Below are 23548 nucleotides of genomic sequence, written 5' to 3' on the forward strand. Positions count from 1 at the left end.
GGCTAATTTGATTAATTTCATTGGATTAAGTGGTGCACACTTTTTTCTTTCTATTTTTATACAGCTATGATCAGTGCCAGTCCCTAGAAGTTTGTACTTTAAATTCTTTTATATTTTTAATATAGTTATAGGTTACATTGCATGCAAGACTGTAATGCTCCGTGCTGCCCACATCACTGAATGCGAGCATACGGTATAGTACAGGAGGTCATTTCATCCATCTGCTTTATCTCGTACCGAGGTCATATCTGTACCATTGAGATTAGATTTGGTGGCTTGGAAGCAGCCTTCCATATTACTTGCCACAGTTAATATATAGGTCAAAGCTTACAGTATATACGCACACTGAAATACTCTTCTCCACTTGCTGTTCTTGGGAACCAGGTTGGTAGACCATCCATGATGGAACTCCTATGTCTGGAGTACATTTTTTAGTTATAGAACTTCCAGCCCTCTTAATTATTTTATCCCGTGTCTTTCATTGCTACTTTGGACGACTGATTCAATGATAAAAAGATGCGTAAAACCCATTTGTATTGAGAAAAAAAATCCTCCCTTGCTAGGTAGTGCCATGGCATGCTTGCCAACTTTTATAGAGGGCTTTCCAAATGGCCACAGTAGATTAGTGAGCAAAGCACATGGTCAAAAATTTTCACCCAAAAGGACATCTACTTTGCAGCCTACAGCTTTCTACGATCCGTTGTGCTCCATAAATGGTTGATTGGACGCCAGGTCTTTTTCTGATGACCATATATACTGACATCATGTATGAGGAACCTTTTGGATCCATTGCTTTTGGATGATTTTGGAAGTGCCTAGAAGATTTTCCATGAATTCTGGGAATATTTCATGTCACTTCTTTATGCAGATGCAGTGCAAAACGCGTGAAGCTACAACCACATACAGATCCACAGGAAGTAAGAATGTCTTACACCACCGTATCCATTGGATGAGTGCTATCCAACGCTTTATCGGATAACAATCGGACTAATGTTATACTATGAGACAGTGTTTAATTTTTCTCATACCGATTTGGCATAAGGAAAAAAATCACAGCACACTGCAATTAGCAGTTCAAATCGGATGCCACTCACCCATTGAAGTCTATGGGTGCATGGATAACATCGGATGGCACTTGGATGACATTTGAGTCCAGTCACAGAATAGAGAAGGTGGAGAAATTTTGGTCTCCATCTTCTCCTCCTCACAGTGTGCTACAATTCTCTCATCCAAGAAAATCGGATCACACTAAACTGACAACCTGATCAAACTCGAATCAGAGTTTGATCGGAGTGTCATTAGCATAATCGATCGCATGGGAAAATTTAAGGTCGTGTGAGCTAGCCCTAAGGTGTCTGCTGCAAATTTCAAGGGGTATTGCTTTAATGGAAAAATCCTCATTTCGAACATACACCTACCAAGCAGCAACACATTATTCCCAATAAGGCCCCATAAATGTGGCAGATATATGGTGCTTGAATCTAGGTTGTAAAATAGTGTGGAGGCATCATGCAAAATCATACCAATTTCATAGGCAACATAATACAGTCTTGTGGGAATTTACTATGTAAGATGTTGAATCCTTCACCATCACCTTATTTTTTCCCAAATGGTCCATATAAGAATTTCTCTATACAAAAAGATGTTTTTCCACCTATAATAAGTCACATAGAAGTTTCCTTGTAAGGGATTTCAATGAATTTCCATATAAATTACATAAAAATGTAATCTTGGCCACCATGGTGGCTCAGTGGTTGCTTTACAGCGCTGGGGTCCTGGGTTTAAATCCCACCAAGGTCAACATCTGCAAGGAGTTTGTATGTTCTCCCCGTGTTTGGGTGGGTTTCCTCCGGGTTCTCCGGTTTCCTCCCACACTCCAATGACATACAGATAGGGAATCTAGATTGTGAGCCCCAAAGGGGAAAGTGACGATGATGTCTGTAAAGCGCTGCGGAGTTAATGGCGCTATATAAGTAAGTATTATAAAAAAAATAAGCTTAAACATTTTTGAAAGTTGACATTTCAGGCAATTTAGGCACACCACAGGGGGTCAAAGCTTGGAATTTTAATTCAATTTTTGTCTGATTTTCCTTTTCCTAACCCTCCAGACTAGGATAACAGGGTATTCTTCTTTTACTGACGCTGGCTCGGGGTAACACGACACAGTGGGTTCTGGACCTAGGTCAGTGTTTCGTGGTACATTCCTGTGGACCTGCCATACCGTTGCAGGCTAATTCCTGAATCACACTTTTCTTCCTCTCTCTTATTCGTCTCTCATTTAATTTTGATTGATTGATCTGCGGGTCATACAGACATGTTGAGGAGGCCATAACCTCCCTGACACTTCTCATTACGTAGAAGGTGATTCAGACTATTGGAACGAGGTTCCACCACATACTGTGGGACGGGGAGGCTCATCGGTCACTTAAGTGACTATCCAGGAAAACAAAATACCCATTTACTTAGGAGGAAAGGGTTCCTCGACTGTACTCCAGACTAGATTCGGTGGGACCTTCTCCTGGGATAGAGGGCAGCTTCTTATTCCTGGAGATGTTCTAGTACATGAATGATGTCCAGGACGGCCACTGGAGATCCTACTATATAGACTGGAAGGTCATTTGAGATAATATTGCCTAAGTTTAGAGACCCTCATTACCGGTCACTGTGCACTGGGCCGCTTGTCCCATTTATTGGGTCTTCTTCCTATCATGGTGTGTATATTTGATCTCCATCATCTCCTCACCCTCCCGTAATGCTGCGAGCCCCCTCCTCTCCTAACACATACTGTACACACGGTCTGAGCTTCTTCCTATTCCTCCTGTTTTTTTTTTTCCTCCTTTTCTCTCTTTTTCATCTTCTATTATTTCTGTGTCATGTCTCTCTTGCCTCTCGCCTCTTTCTTCGCACTCGCTCATTCGCACAATCTCTCCCTTCATCCTGATTTCTTTCTCGCTGGCTTTTCAATCAGGTTTGACCCACAATAATCTCCTCTCCGGCTCAGTCTGCTGCTGCACCGGCTGTGGCTGTTCATGATTTGCAAGGCTTCAGTCCCCACCGCTTTGATTTTCTGCCCTCTCTTCCTTTCTCTCGCTCAATGTGCGCCTATCATCCATCATGCTACTGCCTTTTATTTGCTAGATGTCTCTCATCTCTTATGCGGAGTCTCACGCCTCATTCATGCAGCTCTTTGGTTTGTTTTTTTCACCCTGTTCCTTATAGATTTTCGCAATTTTGAATTGTTATAATTCACTATTTTGCCTTTCAAATTTTTTTTCCCCATCCATCCATCCATCCCCTTTGCTCCATCGCTGTATTCTGTATTCTGTATTCTTTTCCTCTTTCTATCCTCCTCCTTTATTTTCGCTCCCCTCCCTTCTTCGCTCCCTCTCGCCTTGCTGTGTGGGTGCCTATCTGTTGGAGTAAGACAGCTGGGGAGATCTGGAAAGATTTCTGTCTGGGTGCCTGTCTCTGGCGCCGCAAGGGACACAGCTCTGCTGGTGACACCGAATAGGGGGAAGCGTCAGTGACAAGGAGAGCAAGAAAAGTGACAGGGACACCGGTTGCTAAGCGGATGAGCAGATCCCTAATGCCATAGAGATGAGGAGGACCAGGGACCGATAATACCGAGACACTGGTAAACTGCTTGAGTGGTCACATATCTGTGTATATATGCATGCGTGCGAATGTGTAGGATACGTGCATGCGTTCCATGTCTTATACAGCAATGGTGCCTGCATTATTTTTTTTACAAAAAATCAGTATCAAAACCATAATCCTAATATGTGAAACACTAGAATATGTTGGGTTTATGTGATCACATTGGGTGTGTTCCGATTGAAAATGGGATCATTTCTCTGGTGGAACTCATTAAATGTGTCTGGTTGGGGTTAATCAGTTGCATCTGACGAGATCTGCAGATATACTGTATCGCCGCCGGTTTTGTGCCAGTGTGTGCAGATCTGCGTCTATGTAGGCATGTGTGCAGCAGTAGTATCCATTCTGCCACACTCTCATCCATGCTGCTTTGGTTTTTTTTTTTCTTATGATATTTGCATACGATCATTATGTTTCCAGGCACCTGCTACCCTGTGTCTTACCATATGAGGTCCTGATACTGAAGTTCATGATGTGTTTAGCTGATTATTTATTATTTATGGGCATTTATGTGTCTGATCGGTAATCCTCGAAGCCTACGTCTTGTGCTTTACTACGTCTACTACATGCTCTTCGCTAACATATGACCGTAAATATGATTGTGGGACAGATGTAGCTCTATGGTGACCCAGCTAGGATTTAGTTTCCGCGTTCATTGGAGACTGAGGGTTGCCACCTTCTTTACGACTTGGATGAAGACCAAGATACTGTGCATTCCTTTAGTCACTGTTTTTATCCGGAGAGAAGCATCATTTCCATAGAGTGATAATAATAATTAGTAATTTTCCACCTCCCATGCATGTCCAGTCATGATTATTTTATAGGCAGCTCCAGCGTTTTGTTTTTTTCCCCAAAGGGTTTTCCTATAATACGTTGAGTTTTAATCTCTTTCTATCACAAAATGTTGGTTTTTGTTTTTGTTTTGTTTTTTAAATCTCCTTTATTACTGCCTTGGGTGTCATATATTCACTGGAAATCACATGGAGCAAATTGAAATATGTCTGTTTCCCTAGAAGTAGAATGAATGTCTGGAAGAGGGATTTCAAGTTTCAATATATGAAATTGGATTATTTGCACTTGTTACTCCCATTGACGATTTTGGTTTTCTCACAAACAAAGTACATGTTAGTCGACAGATCTTGGAATAATAATAATTTTCACAATTGGATGTGTTTAAATAAAATGTTCCTGTGCTGAGATAATCTTATAAATGTGCCCCTGCTGTGTACTGTGTAATGGCCGTGTCTGACCGTACAGGGACATGGTCTGATCATACCACAGCTCCTGGGCAGGGGGCAAGCAAAAGAGAGGATACAGGCAGGACAGCACAGGCTGCTTTAAACATGTCCCTGCCTGTTTAAAAACTTGTTTTAGCTCCCCAAAAAAATAATTTGTGATCCAATGTTGTCCTGCCTGTATCCTCTCTTTTGCTTTCTCCCCTCCCCAGGAGCTGTGGTATGATCCGACCATGTCCCTGTACGGTCAGACACGGCCATTACACAGTACACAGCGGGGGCTCATTTATAAGATTATCTCGGCACAGGAACATTTTATTTCAACACATCCAATTGTGAAAATTATTATTATTCCAAGATCTATTGATTAAATTCTACTGTGCTCATGGGAAAAGCTTTTTACGGACAAGATGTATGGACATATGTTGTTTCTTTATACGTACACAACCATAGACTAGTCCATAAGGAAACACTGTATAGATGCAGATCAATATAGACAGTGTGCACTTGATAAAGCGCTATGGACGTGCAACGCTGGACTGAAAAGTCAGCAAACTTTCTCTAGATTGGAAGCATCTAGTGAAAAAAAGATTGTATTTCATTATAATCCTTTCTATGCTTAGTAGTCCAGTGGGCGGACCTATGTAACGAGTGACCGCCTTTTCTCTATAACTGTGCATTGATAACTGCCAATCACTGAACAGGACCGCCTACTGGACCTCCAGTCATAAGAAGTGCAGTGATATAAATGCAGGAATATTAATCAGTGATGGCAAATCTTTTTTTAAGGAAGCTAGCCAGCTCCTCCACCTTTATACTATAGGACTCCATGAACAATGTGACTGGATCCCTTTAAATAAGTAAGAAGTTGCAAGAATACACACTCCACTGTACAAATAGCTGGGACGTTAATAATGACCCTCCTAATTTTTATTTTGTTCCTAAAGATAGGGACAAACGTTGAATCTGTGCTGTATCTGTGGCCATACTCCTCGCAGCTGATATGGGACCCATTATAAAGCAGGATGTACCGTAATTTACACTGTGCCAGAAATTCTAATATGGCGACATACTGGCAGGTCTAGAACTTGGCAAACGAGGAGGAAAAAAAATCATATTTCTGCAATACACTGTGATGTGCCAGGTTGATATTAATTTCATCACTGCTTTCCACTTTTGGGGGATGTTTGGCTATGGAGGAAATCTCATATTGGAGATGATTCGATGATGTTGAATGGGATCCAGATGATCCGATCACAGATTTAATTCTGAATCAGTCTTTTTAACCCCTAAACAACCAGGGAATTTTAGTTTTCGCCTTTTCGATTTTTTTTTTTATTTCCTCCCCTTGTTCAAAGAGCCATAAGTTTTTATTTTCCTGTCGACATATCTATGCGAAGGCTTGCGTTTTACATTTTTTTTTTTAGATTTGAATGCCACCATTCATGTTATCACATACTGTAATGAAAAACAAGAAGCATATTATAACTGCGGCGAAATTGGGAAAAGAAGCACAATTCCACCATTGTTTTATGGGTTCTGATTTTATTGGCAGTAAAAATTGATTGTGGATGATTCTCTATGTCAGTAACATTATGGCAATACTAAACAGGTTCTGTTTTTTTTATATTTTAATGTTCATTTTTTTTAAAAAATTTGCATGTAAGAAAAGAACTATTTTATTTGTGATGCCATTTTCTGAGCCTCATAACTTTATTTTAGTTTTCTGTCCAGCCCTAGATCTGGGTGAGGGATTTTTTTTTGTGGGCTGAGATGATGTTTTTATTACATATGTATTTTATTTGTAATATATCATTTTAGGGTCGGTAGGACATTTTGATTGCTTTTTATTGTATTTTATGGGTATGTTCAGCGACTCGGTTTTATATTTAGATAGATTGTGCTTTTTTGGACATGGTAACATCAAATATGTTTGTGTGGGTTGATTTGAATTTTTATATATTTTTCATATAGTTTTTTAAAGCATTTTTTGCTTGTTTTTAGACCCCTTGGAGGATTTGGCCCTGCAATCATTTGATCACTTATGTTATATACTGCAATGTAATGGTATTGCAATATGCAGAGAAATTGTGATTCTCTAATCTCCTATGAAGCTCAGCCTTTGACTGAGCTTCATAGGAGGACCAAGATGACAATTATTGGGGCCTTCAGTTGGCCCCCGGCTGCCTTGGTAATCCAGCGGTTCACCAACGATTGCGTCGCTGGGTGGCAGATGGGAAACTAGAGCATTTGGGCACTGGCAATGATATTATTTAAATTCCATTATTAGCGATTGATAGCGCCATTTAAATGGTTAAACTTTGGCGAATGGAGCAAGTTATGTTTGTTTTGGATTGCAAGGAAAATAAAGCATTACAAGTTGCTCAGTATTTCTCCGAGGAGGAAAGGAATAATGTTAGTGGCACTTATTGGAGGTACCCTGTAACTCAATTTATAAGGTACCTGCCCCCATCAGGGCAGAACACAATTTTGGCACTTAGAATACAAAAGCAGCATGAAGGGTATCTTATTCATTCAACCAAAAACCCTTCTCTAAACTGATGAGAAGCAAGTACCCAAAACAGCTGTCTGGCTTAGCTAACATCCCTATCATGTTTCGAGGCTTGTTAAAGTTTCAGATATTCACTTGTAGGGTACCTTCCATTTGCAAGTTAATTTTCTTTCCTCACAGGAAATTACGGTAATTGTCACGAATTAATTGCCTATTTCTCTGTTCATTAAGGTGTGTGAAATTTTTGGACACCCATGAAATAATTTTTGGGCACCCATAATATCAATTTTTCAATGAGAAATTAAGATCTTCCAAAATCAAGAGCCACAAAATATCTCGGCTAAACTCATGAATCCACACAGGGGGAATATCCTCAGTTTGATCAATTGTCCCAATGGGAAAGAGAGCTAGGTGGTGGTCTTTGAAGGAAAGAGGACTATGTGGTGGTCTGTGAAGGAAAGAGGGCTAGATGGTGGTCTTTGAAGGAAAGAGGACTAGGTGGTGGTCTGTGAAGGAAAGAGGGCTAGATGGTGGTCTTTGAAGGAAAGGGGACTAGGTGGTGGTCTGTGAAGGAAAGAGGGCTAGATGGTGGTCTTTGAAGAAAAGAAGGTTAGATGGTGGTCTTTGAAGGAAAGAGTACTAGGTGGTGGTCTGTGAAGGAAAGAGGGCTAGATGGCGGTCTTTGATGGAAAGAGGGCTAGATGGTGATCTTTGAAGGAAAGAAGACTAGGTGGTGGTCTGTGAATGAAAGAGGTCTAGATAGTTGTCTTTGAGGGAAAGATGGCTAGGTGGTGGTCTTTGAAGGAAAGAGGACTAGGTGGTGGTCTTTGAAGGAAAGAGGACTAGGTGGTGGTCTTTAAAGGGTTTAAATCTACATGGAGTATTGAATCCAACTTGTGATTTTGGATATTGCCATTGTATTGAATTGTCTTAATCTTGACTGTTGGGTAGAAACAGAACATACAAACTTGTGAGGTTCTATAGTGTTATGTGTCCGATGTTGCAGACTTTAAACTTTAAGTTTAGGACACAGACTCAGATACATAATAATGGCAGGGCAAGTATGACGAATTTAAGGGTCAAACCGTTCTTCTTTAGGTGGCACATTATCTCATTTCACCAGGTGCTATTACTAATTCGGTAGCAGCTACTTTTACGACCTGAAATGTAGGATACAATATGAGAAAACAATGCAGTCTGTAGCTTCATTATGTATCATAGTTGGCCAATCAATACCCATGTATACATTAATTAGATGAGCTGGTTCTGAACAGCCTTAATAAATCAGTGTGTTGTGTCAGTAAAACAGTGTAACATGGACGCGTATGAAGGCTTCTAATGGGCGATCCGTCATGTAAATCCTGCAAACACAACATAAAGCAGAAAAAGTAAATAATGGCGTAAAAAATGTAAAAGACAACCCAACATTCACAGCGCACACTTACTGTCAGTTATAGGAGTTTCCACTAAAGAGAATACGTCATTAGGAAATTACTCATCATTTCAATCAAGTTTTGAATATTTTGACAAATTTTTGGTGACTTTTTTTGAACTTTTGATTTTTTTTACTTACAGTTTATACTATGGTCATTTAGCCTAAAGGGGTTGTTCCCTTTCAGAAAATCTTAGTCCCCAGCCACAGTTCGTAACAAAAAAACAAGCACGCTTTACTCACTGACCCCAGGTCCAGTGTTGCATTTCTGTCGCTGTTACTGGTGTCCGGTATTGGCTTCATTGCCGAGATAACATTGAACCAATCAGTGAGCTCAGCAGCTCTACGTGTCCGGATAGAATGCCCTCCACTCAGAGCTGCTGAGCTCACTGATTGGCTGCCATGCTGACTTCGGCGCCACAACCAATATTGGAAACTGGAACCAGCACAAGAGACTCAGCACTCAGCCTGAGGATAGTGGGCGATAGGTGATTTTGGTGATAGGTGATTTTCTGAAAAGGGACAACCCCTTTAATATCAATCTGACATTTTCTGTTCTATTCTGGGCCTTTAAGAAGTGGTTTCATTCTCATCACAGGCATTATAACAATGAAGGTTATCACTTGTCTACAGATGACAAAGGATCCATCATTCAAAGCTCAACTCTTCCACCCTCCCTGCGCAATGACCTCTGCGCAGTTCACGAAATATGCCCACAACTTTTTCCCATCGAAATCAATGAAAGTAATTATTGTTTCTGATGGTCCATATGGAGGCTGTAAGGGTTTAGTTTCTAAATGTTGTTAACAGCATATCGGGCCACCCCCATAATCATGTACAGAAAACAATAAAATCGTCTATCGTCAAAAAAAAAAAACGAACAAAAAATATTTATCAGTATTTGATTTAAAATTAGTAAAAAATAAACTCGTGACACATTTCCTTTTTAGTGTAGGTTTATGCATCACACATTATTGAGCAATTGACTTCTCTGCCTATGAAAATCCCCAAATCACATGGAGTTTCTCATATCTCATCACTAGTGCTGACCGAACTTATTCGGATAAGGTGTTATCTGAGCATGCTCATATGCTAACTGATTGTCCCAAAAAAATATCTTCAAGTCCCCGCGGCTGCATGTCCCACGACTGTACGATAGTCACAACATATGCAGGAATGCCCAGTTTGTTAGGCATCTTATTGATATCGAGACACAGTCTGCCATTTTAGTTACTTTGTGTGTTTTGTTATAGAACAAAATTCTCTAGGAGCCTGTATACTTACCCCTATCAAAAACGTGTGCAATAAATGTGCCATAAATACTGGTATATTTTCTACTGCTTTGAATCAGCTGTTAATGTCCCCTGCAGATATAATCATACCCAATGCCTGAATTAGGTATTTATGTTATTACACTATATAGCTATATTTTTTTTAAATCTACATATCAAAGTTACAATATAAAACATTAGACATGGAAACGTATTATTATTTATTTTTTAACGCCTTTTTGCTTCTAACCCTTATTACTTCCACAACCTTCTACCCAGGCCCGCGAAACTAAAAAACAAAAAACAAAAATGAAAAGGAATTTTATAACATTCTCATTCATTAGTTGAAATATTAAGTAATGTTTGTTTTTTTTTGTTTTTCTAATCCTTTAAAGTTATTCAACCACAGATTAAAACTTGTACCAGGCTGGGATTTTTTTTTTGGACTGCAACCCAGATCTTTCATATAAAATCGAATGATTAATGCGCCTCTATCCAGAAAGAGAGGAGAGACGATTTATGGGACGTTCTAACCTCAGAAATGTTTTTGAAGTCACCCGCAGTAGTTTTATTATACCTTTCTTTTGTTGTTAAGTAAATTGTAAATGATAAAAATGGCAACAAAAAAAATGCACAACGCGGAGTCCAAAATAAGCTGCACCTGAAATGGACTCTCTATACATTGTAAGACATTCTGACAATATAATTTAAAGGGAACCTGTCACCCATATAAAGTAACATCACCACCATTAAGGCCTCTTTTACAGCAAGATTGCCTTGCGCAGGCGTGTACTAAGGAGGACAGAAAATGAACTTCAATCCAATGTTGCAGCCAGCATGCAGCCAGCGGGTAAGGAAAGGGTGAATCAAACACCCGAAAACCCCGCCTCCATGGCTGAATATTGTTCCCTCCAAATTCAGGTGACAGAGTCCCTTTAACAGTATGGGTGTCTTGAGAACACCGGTTCTGTTAACAATGTGGCAGGCAAGGCGGCCCATGACCAGACAGGCCCTTCTGGCATTTGCCAGAATTGCCAGATGGCCAGTCCGGCCCTGTGTAGGACGCATCATCCACACCAAGCAGGGACCGAAGGAAGAGAGGAGGCGTTGGGTTAAGATAAGAGACAACTATCGGACCGGTCTGTGCCATCTGTGGGTATAATAAAGATCTTTTTTTAGGATCTGCAAATAGGACCAGGGACCTTTTTTTTTTTACAGTATTCTAGCATGCTGTAAAAAAAGGTCTTAATGGTGGTGACCATACTTTATATGGGGGAAACCTGGTATCACCAAAGTTGGGCTATTAAATTTGACCCTACCGCCTTCAGTTCGGACATAAAGACAAGTCTCTGAAAGCTGCTCTTGTTTAATAAGGGTATGTGCACACGTTGCGGATTTTGCTGCGGATCCGCAGCGGTTTTGACGCTGCGGATTCACAGCTGTTTTCCCTGAGTTTACAGTACCATGTAAACCTATGGAAAACAACATCCGCAGTGCACATGCTGCGGGAAAAAAAACGTGCGGAAACGCTGCGTTGTTTATTCCGCAGCATGTCAATTCTTTGTGCGGATTCCGCAGCGGTTTACACCTGCTCCACAATAGGAAACTTCAGGTGAAATCCACACAAAAACCACAAAACAAACGCGGTAAATCCTCGGTAATTCCACAGGTAAAAACGCAGCGCGGTTTACCTGCGGATTTACCAAAATCAGTCCTGAAAAATCCGCAGGACTTTCCGCAACGTGTGCACGTAGCCTTAGGGCTCAGTAAGTCACTTGCCATAATTCAAAAAAACAAGACACAATAAGATCAGTCAACAGCATCCGGCCTGTTTATTGACTGCTTCCAGTAAGCAACAGAGTTTTTTTGTATGGCTTACAAGAAAAAAAAAGTGAAAGACTTTATGAATAAATATTACGTGTTCAGTTTCCTCTTTTTCTACTTTTAATATTCGACCAGCAAAGTAACACCGGATGTTTTTATTTCGGGTGCAATGGCCGCGTCCATGTACTTACAGAAAAGAGTAAGTGGAAACATACAAGTAATAGAAACTACTCTGTAACACAGACAGTATATACAGTATAAGTTTGTGTGAAGTTTAGGAAACCTAAAAAAACATAATAAACCTTCATGTTTAGGAATTATATTACAAAATGACTTTTTATCTAGAAAAAGTTTAGTTCCTCTTAAATTTAGAATTCTGATCTGATTGTAAAGTATTATGGTTACTACAGCTATGTTTATTATTTAATGTTTTGGTGAATATTCACATTTCAGTGATGTTTTGAATTTATTTTTCCAAAAGGGATTCTCTCATATGAGAAGATGGAAAAAATTCTCAATTTTCCCCATTCTAGCAGTCCATGGAAATTGGGCTGCACTCAGATGTCATCCGAGTGTAATTCGATGGTTTTCACTCGCTCGTTGACTTGCATGGCCAAAAGTCATCCAAATATCAGATCAAACTTGGGCATGCAGGAAAAAAAATATGAATATAGAATAACATTGCAGCCATGTGCAAAAGCCCTAAGGGACGGTACATTACTTCACTTTTCTTTAACATAGATTTAAATTCCATGCCTAATCATAAAGCTCAAAAAAGTTCCCTCTACCTGCAGTGACCTCTAGAGGGTGCTAACGAGATATAAAATTAGGGAACTTTTCTTTCACTTAGGGCTCATACTCATTTGTGAGAAAAATGGACGAGTGCAATCCTAAAAAAAATCGCATTGCTCTCGGACCAATGTTATTCAATGGATGACATCTCATCTGCAACTTTTTTCTCAGCTGAAAAAAAATCACATCATGCTGCCATTTGCCTCAATTTTCAGACAAGACTCGCCAATGCAAGTTAATGGGTGCGAGAAAAAAAATTGCATGGTAATAGGACCATGCGAGTGCTGTCTGATTTTTACACACCGGTGTCCTTTGAAAAGCCGGCAATTCATAGGCTGTGTACAGTAAAATCACAGAATGACAGGATAGAATAGAATAGATATACAGTATATATATATACAGTGGGGCAAAAAAGTATTTAGTCAGTCAGCAATAGTGCAAGTTCCACCACTTAAAAAGATGAGAGGCGTCTGTAATTTACATCATAGGTAGACCTCAACTATGGGAGACAAACTGAGAAAAAAAATCCAGAAAATCACATTGTCTGTTTTTTTAACATTTTGTTTGCATATTATGGTGGAAAATAAGTATTTGGTCAGAAACAAAATTTCATCTCAATACTTTGTAATATATCCTTTGTTGGCAATGACAGAGGTCAAACGATTTCTGTAAGTCTTCACAAGGTTGCCACACACTGTTGTTGGTATGTTGGCCCATTCCTCCATGCAGATCTCCTCTAGAGCAGTGATGTTTTTGGCTTTTCGCTTGGCAACACGGACTTTCAACTCCCTCCAAAGGTTTTCTATAGGGTTGAGATCTGGAGACTGGCTAGGCCACTCCAGGACCTTGAAATGCTTCTTACGAAGCCACTCCTTCGTTGCCCTGGCGGTGTGCTTTGGATCATTGTCATGTTGAAAGACCCAGCCACGTTTCATCTTCAATGCCCTTGCTGATGAAAGGAGGTTTGCACTCAAAATCTCACGATACATGGCACCATTCATTCTTTCATGTACCCGGATCAGTCATCCTGGCCCCTTTGCAGAGAAACAGCCCCAAAGCATGATGTTTCCACCACCATGCTTTACAGTAGGTATTGTGTTTGATGGATGCAACTCAGTATTCTTTTTCCTCCAAACACGACAAGTTGTGTTTCTACCAAACAGTTCCAGTTTGGTTTCATCAGACCATAGGACATTCTCCCAAAACTCCTCTGGATCATCCAAATGCTCTCTAGCAAACTTCAGACGGGCCCGGACATGTACTGGCTTAAGCAGTGGGACACGTCTGGCATTGCAGGATCTGAGTCCATGGTGGCGTAGTGTGTTACTTATGGTAGGCCTTGTTACATTGGTCCCAGCTCTCTGCAGTTCATTCACTAGGTCCCCCCGCGTGGTTCTGGGATTTTTGCTCACCGTTCTTGTGATCATTCTGACCCCACGGGGTGGGATTTTGCGTGGAGTCCCAGATCGAGGGAGATTATCAGTGGTCTTGTATGTCTTCCATTTTCTAATTATTGCTCCCACTGTTGATTTCTTCACTCCAAGCTGGTTGGCTATTGCAGATTCAGTCTTCCCAGCCTGGTGCAGGGCTACAATTTTGTTTCTGGTGTCCTTTGACAGCTCTTTGGTCTTGACCATAGTGGAGTTTGGAGTCAGACTGTTTGAGGGTGTGCACAGGTGTCTTTTTATACTGATAACAAGTTTAAACAGGTGCCATTAGTACAGGTAATGAGTGGAGGAAAGAGGAGACTCTTAAAGAAGTTGTTACAGGTCTGTGAGAGCCAGAAATCTTGATTGTTTGTTTCTGACCAAATACTTATTTTCCACCATAATATGCAAAAAAATGATAAAAAAACAGACAATGTGATTTTCTGGATTTTTTTTTCTCAGTTTGTCTCCCATAGTTGAGGTCTACCTATGATGTAAATTACAGACGCCTCTCATCTTTTTAAGTGGTGGAACTTGCACTATTGCTGACTGACTAAATACTTTTTTGCCCCACTGTATATACACATAGAATGGATAGATATATACGGTAGATGTCAGTGAAACACACACACATATATATGTACGTATTTATATGACATAGATAGATAAATAGATAGATAGATAGATAGATAGATAGATAGATAGATAGATAGATAGAAGAAAAGCCGGCAATTCATGTGCCGCATACAGTAAAATCACAGAATGACAGGTTAGAATAGAATAGATATATGAACATAGAATAGATAGATATATACGGTAGATGTCAGTGAAACACACACATATATACCGTATGTATGTATTTATATGACATAGATAGATAGATAGATAGATAGATAGATAGATAGAAGATAAGCTGGCAATTCATGTGCCACATACAGTAAAATCACAGAATGACAGGTTAGAATAGAATAGATATATACACATAGAATAGATAGATATATACGGTAAATGTCAGTGACACGCACATATATACATATGTATTTATATTAGATAGATAGATAGATAGATAGATAGATAGATAGATAGAAGAAAAACTGGCAATTCATATGCTGCATACAGTAAAATCACAGAATGATAGGTTAGAATAGAATAGAAAGAATAGATATATACACACAGAATAGATAGATATTAAGATGTCAGTGACAGAAAAAGAGTGGGTACATCCAGATAATGTATACAAAAGTTATGTACTTCAAATATCTTGCTATTGCATGCTGGTACAATCCCTATTGGGGCAGAATAAAAAATAATCCCAGAAATAAATGGGGTAGCCAGTAATGGATAGGGAGAGGTAGGTAACTATAGTCTTTATAAACAATCAATAACAATAAAGGAAACACAAGATGTAATTTGCACTAGATAATGAATCTAGGTATGCCTGTGAAAAGCTGGCAGCATAGCAAGAAAGATTTGGAAAAGTGTAGTTGCCACATTAATAATAAGTTGTTCAGAAGTAAAATGCTACCAGTTTCACACACGAAAACAACCAAACATATAGTGATTAAACAGTAGAGGAGTACATGATCATAGGTATTTTACCTCAGAGACCGTCACAGGGGACCCACCACTCCCGACGCGTGTTTCGCACTGAAATGCTTCTTCCAGGGGTTAGCTCTTAGCCGCCTCAGAAAAGGCACATCTATAGGTTGCAAGCCATTACTTTCATAAGTCACATAGTTAGTGACAGGAAGTTTACGTGTGTGCAATCTAAGTGTCACATGTCAGTCAGTATATACACTTTAGCTATTCTGAGAGACCACAGAGGCTGCAACACCATTAAGCAAGAGGCACCACTAACCAAACACCATGAAGACCAAGGAGATCTCCAAACAAGTCGGTTACAAAGTTGTTGAGAAGGGCAAGTCATGGTTGGGTTACAAAATACATCCCAATCTCTGATGATCCCCCAAAGCTCCATCAAATCCATTATCATCAAATGGAAAGAACATGGTATTACAACAATCCTGCCAAGAGAGGGCCGTCCACCAAAACTCTCAGCCCGGGAAAAGAGGGTATTGATCAGAGAGGCAGCACAGCGACCAAAGGTAGCACTGAAGGAGCTCTGTGTACATTGTCTATAGACAGTGAGCTGCTTATCACAGGAGGGGGCAGAGTCAGGCAAGTGCCAGCATTAGCTAATCACAGCAATGATAATGTCCTAGTGATGAAACCTTCAATGTAAGTAAACAACCGCACACAGGGTGATGTGTGACACATCGTTGAATTCTGCGTTTAACCCCTACCTTATGCTGTCCTCAGGTGATATAACCCGTTGACAGATTCCCTTTAATGTGTGCACATACCCTAATGTAGAATTTTGTGCAAAGTGCAACATTTTATGTATAGCCAAAACAGCTGTGTCACAAATGTATGTGCTGCATATCTTTTTTGAAAGGGAATCTGTCACCCCCAAAATCGAGGGTGAGCTAAGCCCACCGGCATCAGGGGCTTATCTACAGCATTCTGGAATGTTGTAGATAAGCCCCCGATGTATCCTGAAAGATGAGAAAAAGAGGTTAGATTAAACTCACCCAGGGGCGGTCCTGCTGCTGGTCCTGTCCGGCGCCTCCTATCTTCATCAGATGACGTCCTCTTCTGGTCTTCACGCTGCGGCTCTGGCGCAGTAGCACTTTGTCTGCCCTGTTGAGGGCAGAGCAAAGTACTGCAGTGCGCAGGCGCCGGGCCTCTCAAACCTTTCCCAGCGCCTGCTCACTGCAGTACTTTGCTCTGCCCTCAACAGGGCAGACAAAGTATGCCTGCGCCGGAGCCGCAGCGTGGAGACCAGAAGAGGACGTCATCTGATGAAGATAGGAGGCCCCGGAACGCAACGCCCATCGGATCGGATGACCCGCCCAGGTGAGTGTAATCTAACCTTTTTTTCTCATCTTTTAGGATACATCGGGGGCTTACCTACAGCATTACAGAATGCTGTAGATAAGCCCCTGATGTCGGTGGGCTTAGCTCACCGGTGATTTTGGGGGTGACAGATTCCCTTTAAGACTAATTGTCTAGAATATGAAAATTTTATGTTGAAATACAATTATAAATATGTCGTCCACCATGCCAATTATTGAAGCATGCCCCATTTTCTTGTCATTTTTACGTTTTGGCGCAGGTACTAAAAATTGGTGCAATACATGGTGAAAACATGGATATATTTGGCTTAAGCATTTATGACAATGAAATCTTGCAGTTTGTTCTAAACTGTTGGCGCAAACACAATGACAATTCTCCCCCACTCTTTTTTTCTTTCCAACAGGAGTAATTTTCAAATGGGTGGTCATCTCGTTAAAATAGTACCATTTTTTATAATAATCTTAAAGCACCACGTCAGTGTTTTCTTTTATTTCAGCGCTGGAATGGCGCTCTCAATCTAAATTCCCTGACTCTAGTCTTAGACTTACCAACTGCCGTCTTCAGCTCTTTCCGGCACCTCTCCAGTCCTGCACCTCCATATTGTGACCACAACTTCTGACTGACCGGAAGTGAGAGGTAATGGTCACAAGCTTTCAGTGCTAGCCTATGAGAGCCTTCTACTGGCCTTGTTTTGACGCTCATAGATTTACATAGCGTTGTGCCCGGCGAACACTGGAGCAATCCGGCAGATCACAACCTGCAGAAGATCGGAGCGGCGCCGATAAAAGTTGAAGATGGCGGATGGTAAGTATAAGACTAAGGGCAGGGAACAATAATTAATTAGTAGCGCCACTCCAGCTCTACAATAAAAAAAATTGGTGTTTTAGAAGAAAAAGTAAGGGATGTAAAAATGGGTTGTGACCAGGGGCGTAACTACAACAGGTGCAGGGGTTGCAAACGCACCCAGGCCCTGGAGCCTAGGAGGCCCTAAAAGTCCCTTTAGCTGATAGAAAAAGACTATTGCTATAAAAGATTTAAAATATTTGGGGGCCCCGTTGGAGCTTTCGCATCAGGGCCCATGAGTTTCAAGTTACGCCACTGGTTTTGACCATACCTTTACTCCTGGTCTTCGCACAGTTCTACTGAAGCCGTCTACTTATGGTCTATGGTAGGCTAATTTTGGTTAATTAGGGCTATGGGGGGAGGATCCTGGTGTAATATCTCCCATATGGGAAGTAACATAGGGATGTAATCTCTACATCTGAGCACGGCTACGTTTCCATTACATTACATTAATGTCTTGTCTGAAACTGGAAAATCCTGATACTGATAAGGCAAACCTAGAGGCTGGAGTGGCTTTTAGTTTTGACCTTTGCCAAGATTAAGTAACTGATATATTACTTATTGACAATAATGAAGGGTGTCTGGAACATATCAGAGCAGGGTGGGTGGTATATAATATGCCGAACATCAATCCAGCGAATCCCCCCATTCATGAAATTGCACATTGCCACCTCTTAGAGCACATCACTATACTTATCCTTCTAGAGCGTGACCTCACAAGACATCGAGTTCCAGCGAGCGGGAGGCTGTGATCCTGCTGATCAGGTGAGCATTCTCCTCTCATTTACATGATAGATATTAATATGGAAATCTGCGCTCCCAGCAAGAAAAAAAATCTAGTCTTCACAGGTGATTTGAATAAAAAGAAAATTTATTTTGCATAATAAAAAAAATAGGTGTAAAGAAATACGTTCAGGGGGAGGCCAAGGTGATAGAGGTCTGGCTTGCCAAACAAAGGGTGCACGATTTGACTCAAAATTCTTGCTCACAGCCACAAGGCTTTTGCGCATGTCCAAACTAGACTGTTATTGTATATTAAGATGAGTCAGTTTTGTAGAAACAATTTCAAGGATCATTTTGTGCACAAAAGTTAAAGGGCTTGTCCACTACTTGGACACCCCCTTTTCATTCCTCCCGTAAAAAAACATACCTCCAGTGCCCGCACCATTCCAGTGATGTCAGCACTCCCGTTCCCAAGGCTCATGTGCTGGCGTCACTGTCCCCACCTTCAGACAAATCCAAAGTCAAGAGGAAGTCAGAGCGCAGCCTTGGCTTCCTTTTGATGTTCAAAATGTCCGAAGGCGGGGATAGTGAAGATGGCGCTGATTGGAAGCAGGGTTCGTGTGATGTCACAACCTCACGTAAGTCTCAGAAATGCGAGTGCTGGGATGGCGCCGGCACCTGAGGTGAGTATAGGTGTCTCTATTTTAATGGGGCCAAATATGAGGAATGAAAAGAGTTGTCCAAGTAGCGGACAACCCCTACAAACTGTTCTCATGAAAAGCATTTGTCTTTCAGTTACAGATAGTGATGAGCGAGTATACTCGTTGCTCGGTTTTCCAGAGCACGCTCGGGTGGTCCTTGAGTACTTGTAACTGCTCGGAGATTTAGTTTTTGTCGAAGCAGCTGCATGATTTACGGCTGCTAGCCAGCCTGAGTACATGTGGGGGTTGCTTGGTTGCTAGGGAACCCCCACATGTACTCATCCTGGCTAGTAGCTGTAAATCATTCAGCTGAGGCGAGGAAAACTAAATCTCTGAGCAGTCACAAATACTCGGAGACCACCCGAGCGTGCTCTGGAAAACCCGAGCAACGAGCATACTCGCTCATCACTAGTTACAGATTAGAAGTCTCGGCGCTAAATTTCTATTTTTCGAAACATTCTGCACAATTAATAGAGTAATGTACAATACAGCATAATTCACACTGGGGTCACACGACTGTATTGTCTCTCATCTGCAAAAATCGGTCCAGTTATGCTAATTACACTCTGATTAGACTCTGATCAGAAAGTGATCGGAGTTTGATCACAGTGTGATCTGAATAAAATATATATATATAGATAAGAAATAAAGACAGATAATTCTCTAATAATTTCTATTATCATCCGTAGGGTGATGAACTGATGATCCCTATGTACGCTGTTTAGCAGAGATCCAGTATTGACTCTCACATAGTAATTCAATGGTGTTTGTTGTGGCCTATTTTCTGCCTTTTTATAGCCAGACATGCAGTGGACAGATGTTTCTTGTAAGTTTCTTGTAAGTAGACAATCTTTATTTTAGTAGAATGGTCCCTCGACGATAAACTGATTACAAGTTATCTTGCTATTAGGACACTTAGCAATCAGCCGTAATCTGTGGGGTATCCCAGCCTTAAGTGTTTCATGCAGCGCCACCACAGGAGAAATGAAGTACTACACTGTGTTCATGGAAATCAGTAGGCTTTCTGTATAAAGGGGGTCCAAGACAAGAGAGCCTTTTTATAGAAACTCACTGAATTGGGTAATAGTGTTCTGGATAGAGGCTCTCTTCAATTTCATCAAAGGTATTTTTGCAATGGATTGGCAATCCCTTTTAATTCCCATTTAAAAAAATGGCCGACTCCACAATTAAAACGCTAAAATATTCTAAAATTTAAAAAAAAAATATACTTTAAAGATCTGGTTGGGAGCCATAGCCAGAGAAGGTGTCTCCCATAAGGAGAGATCTGTCAATCAGGTATAGCGGCACCGGGAGAAGCCGGCCAGGGGAGGTGCCGGACTAGTCTTGTTTCTGGCTATGGTCCCCAGATCTTTAAAGTATATTTTTGCTGAGGATTTTATAGAAAAATATACCCAGCTACCAGGCTCTGATTCATGCTGCTTGTAGTTTAGGCAGGAGCAATCAAGTGATAGATTCTCTTTAATGTCTGGTAGTAGAACTCCAGAGGACAATCAATTTATACTGTCCCTGAGTCCTCCAGGCTATGGCATTGAAGAATAACACCTCTACCAATATTCCACCCCGTTATACATTACGTACTTATCATATCCCATATCTGAGTTCACTAAAAGTCATCATTGTAGGGTGTGTTATAGTAGTTATTTGCACCATACAATAAACCAGTTTTGACATCCAAGTTTTGAACACAGGTCTCAGCATAAAAATGAGGAGCTGTGAATGACAATCAATAGAATGAAACCAGGGAACAATATGGCTAAAAACACCCGACGGCTTATAATATGACCATTGGTTGATGGCGAAGCTGTTTAACAGCCAAAATCGCCTTTCATCGACACGTAATGAATGACCCTTGTCCTGCTGGAGGACAGGAGTTATTATTATTATTATTTATTGTTATTTATTGTTATAGCGCCATTTACTCCATGGCGCTTTACATGTGAGGAGGGGTATCCATAATAAAAACAAGTACAATAATCTTAAACAATACAAGTCATAACTGGTACAGGAGGAGAGAGGACCCTGCCCGCGAGGGCTCACAATCTACAAGGGATGGGTGAGGATACAGTAGGCGAGGGTAGAGCTGGTCGTGCAGTGGTTTGGTCGATCGGTGGTTACTGCAGGTTGTAGGCTTGTCGGAAGAGGTAGGTCTTCAGGTTCTTTTTGAAGGTTTCGATGGTAGGCGAGAGTCTGATGTGTTGTGGTAGAGGGTTCCAGAGTAGGGGTGATGCGCGAGAGAAATCTTGTATACGATTGTGGGAAGAGGAGATAAGAGGGGAGTAGAGAAGGAGATCTTGTGAGGATCGGAGGTTGTGTGCAGGAAAGTCCCGGGAGACGAGGTCACAGATGTATGGAGGACACAGGTTGTGGATGGCTTTGTATGTCATGGTTAGGGTTTTGTGCTGGAGTCTCTAGGCAATGGGGAGCCAGTGAAGGGATTGACAGAGGGGAGAGGCTGGGGAATAGTGGGGGGACAGGTGGATTAGTTGGGTAGCAGAGTTTAGAATAGATTGGAGGGGTGCAAGAGTGTTTGAGGGGAGGCCACAGAGCAGGAGGTTGCAGTAGTCAAGGCGAGAGATGATGAGGGCATGGACTAGGGTTTTTGCAGATTCTTGGTTGAGGAATGAACGGGTTCGTGAAAGATTTTTGAGTTGAAGTCGGCAGGAAGTGGAAAGGGCTTGGATATGTGGCTTGAAGGAGAGATCAGTGTCAAGGATTACCCCGAGGCAGCGAGCTTGTGGGACTGGGGAGAGTGGGCAGGAGTTAAAGGGAACCTGTCACCCCGTTTTTTGAGATTGAGCTATAAATACTGTTAAATAGGGCCTGCGCTGTGTGTTCCTATAGTGTATGTAGTGTACCCCGATTCCCCATGTATGCTGAGAAATAACTTACCAAAGTCGCCGTTTTCGCCTGTCAATCAGGCTGGTCAGGTCGGGAGGGCGTGGTGACATCGGTGGTTCTTCCTCAGCTTTACGTTGGTGGCGTAGTGGCGTAGTGGTGAAGACACAGCGCGCGATCTGCGCTGTAATCCCTTGCATCGGTGGGGGCGGCCATCTTCCTGGGGCCGCGCGTGCGCAGATCGAGTGCTCTGCTGCACGGGGCTTCAGGAAAATGGCCGCGGGATGCCGCGCGTGCGCATTAGAGATCGCGGCGGCCATTTTCCCAAAGCCGAGATGCAAACTCGGCTTTGGGAAAATGGCCGCCGCGATCTCTAATGCGCATGCGCGGCATCCCGCGGCCATTTTCCTGAAGCCCCGTGCAGCAGAGCACTCGATCTGCGCACGCGCGGCCCCAGGAAGATGGCCGCCCCCACCGATGCAAGGGATTACAGCGCAGATCGCGCGCTGTGTCTTCACCACTACGCCACTACGCCACCAACGTAAAGCTGAGGAAGAACCACCGATGTCACCACGCCCTCCCGACCTGACCAGCCTGATTGACAGGCGAAAACGGCGACTTTGGTAAGTTATTTCTCAGCATACATGGGGAATCGGGGTACACTACATACACTATAGGAACACACAGCGCAGGCCCTATTTAACAGTATTTATAGCTCAATCTCAAAAAACGGGGTGACAGGTTCCCTTTAAGGAGTTAGATGCGTACAGTAGACAACCCAAGCATGAGAACATTAACAACACAACAGATACATCTGAGGGCAACTATTCATGAAAGTAGGCAAATTTAAAATCACCTATATTTTTTTTAAGGGGCACGTCATGAAATGTCCTGCTGATCATTGGGAGGACTCTTAAATAACTGCTTCTACAGTACCTTAGTAAAAAGTAGCCAGCACTCCATTAAAAAGTCTACAAAAAGTGCGAGTGTGTTATTGACCCACCTCAATGCCACATTTCGGCTCCAGAAAAAAAAAGTGCCGGGCCACTGCAGTACTAGATTAAATGGAGTTGTACATTGCACATCGTTCATGTTCTTACATCTGGAGTTTATTACAGCGCTTAAGTCGGGATTCTGAGGGTCTGAAATTGATGACCTAGTGATTTACTGATGAGCTACTGACTTATTGGGTAGCTTCCTCCAGTTGGTGATATTAGCAAGATACAATATTTGACTTTCCTTCTGAAAGAGAATCAATTTTTATACTTTCTTTCACAATGAGCATTGGGAAAAACAAGTATATAAATTCTCTTTCAGAAGGAAAGAAAACTACTGTTTCTTCCTAATGTCACCAACTAAAAG

The 23548-nt window shown here is 41.6% G+C and overlaps 1 protein-coding gene across 1 annotated transcript in view; it reads left to right on the top strand.

The window, feature by feature from the left end:
• The first annotated feature begins 2795 nt into the window (after window positions 1-2795).
• Window positions 2796-23548, top strand: part of ELFN2 (extracellular leucine rich repeat and fibronectin type III domain containing 2) — a 160305-nt gene continuing 139552 nt past the window's right edge. The window contains exon 1 of the mRNA XM_069736847.1: window positions 2796-3634. The gene's annotated coding sequence lies outside the window, so the exon portion shown is untranslated. The remainder of the gene's footprint in view (window positions 3635-23548) is intronic.

The sequence above is a fragment of the Ranitomeya imitator genome, chromosome 8 (assembly GCF_032444005.1).
Source record: "Ranitomeya imitator isolate aRanImi1 chromosome 8, aRanImi1.pri, whole genome shotgun sequence".
Lineage (NCBI taxonomy): Eukaryota > Metazoa > Chordata > Amphibia > Anura > Dendrobatidae > Ranitomeya > Ranitomeya imitator.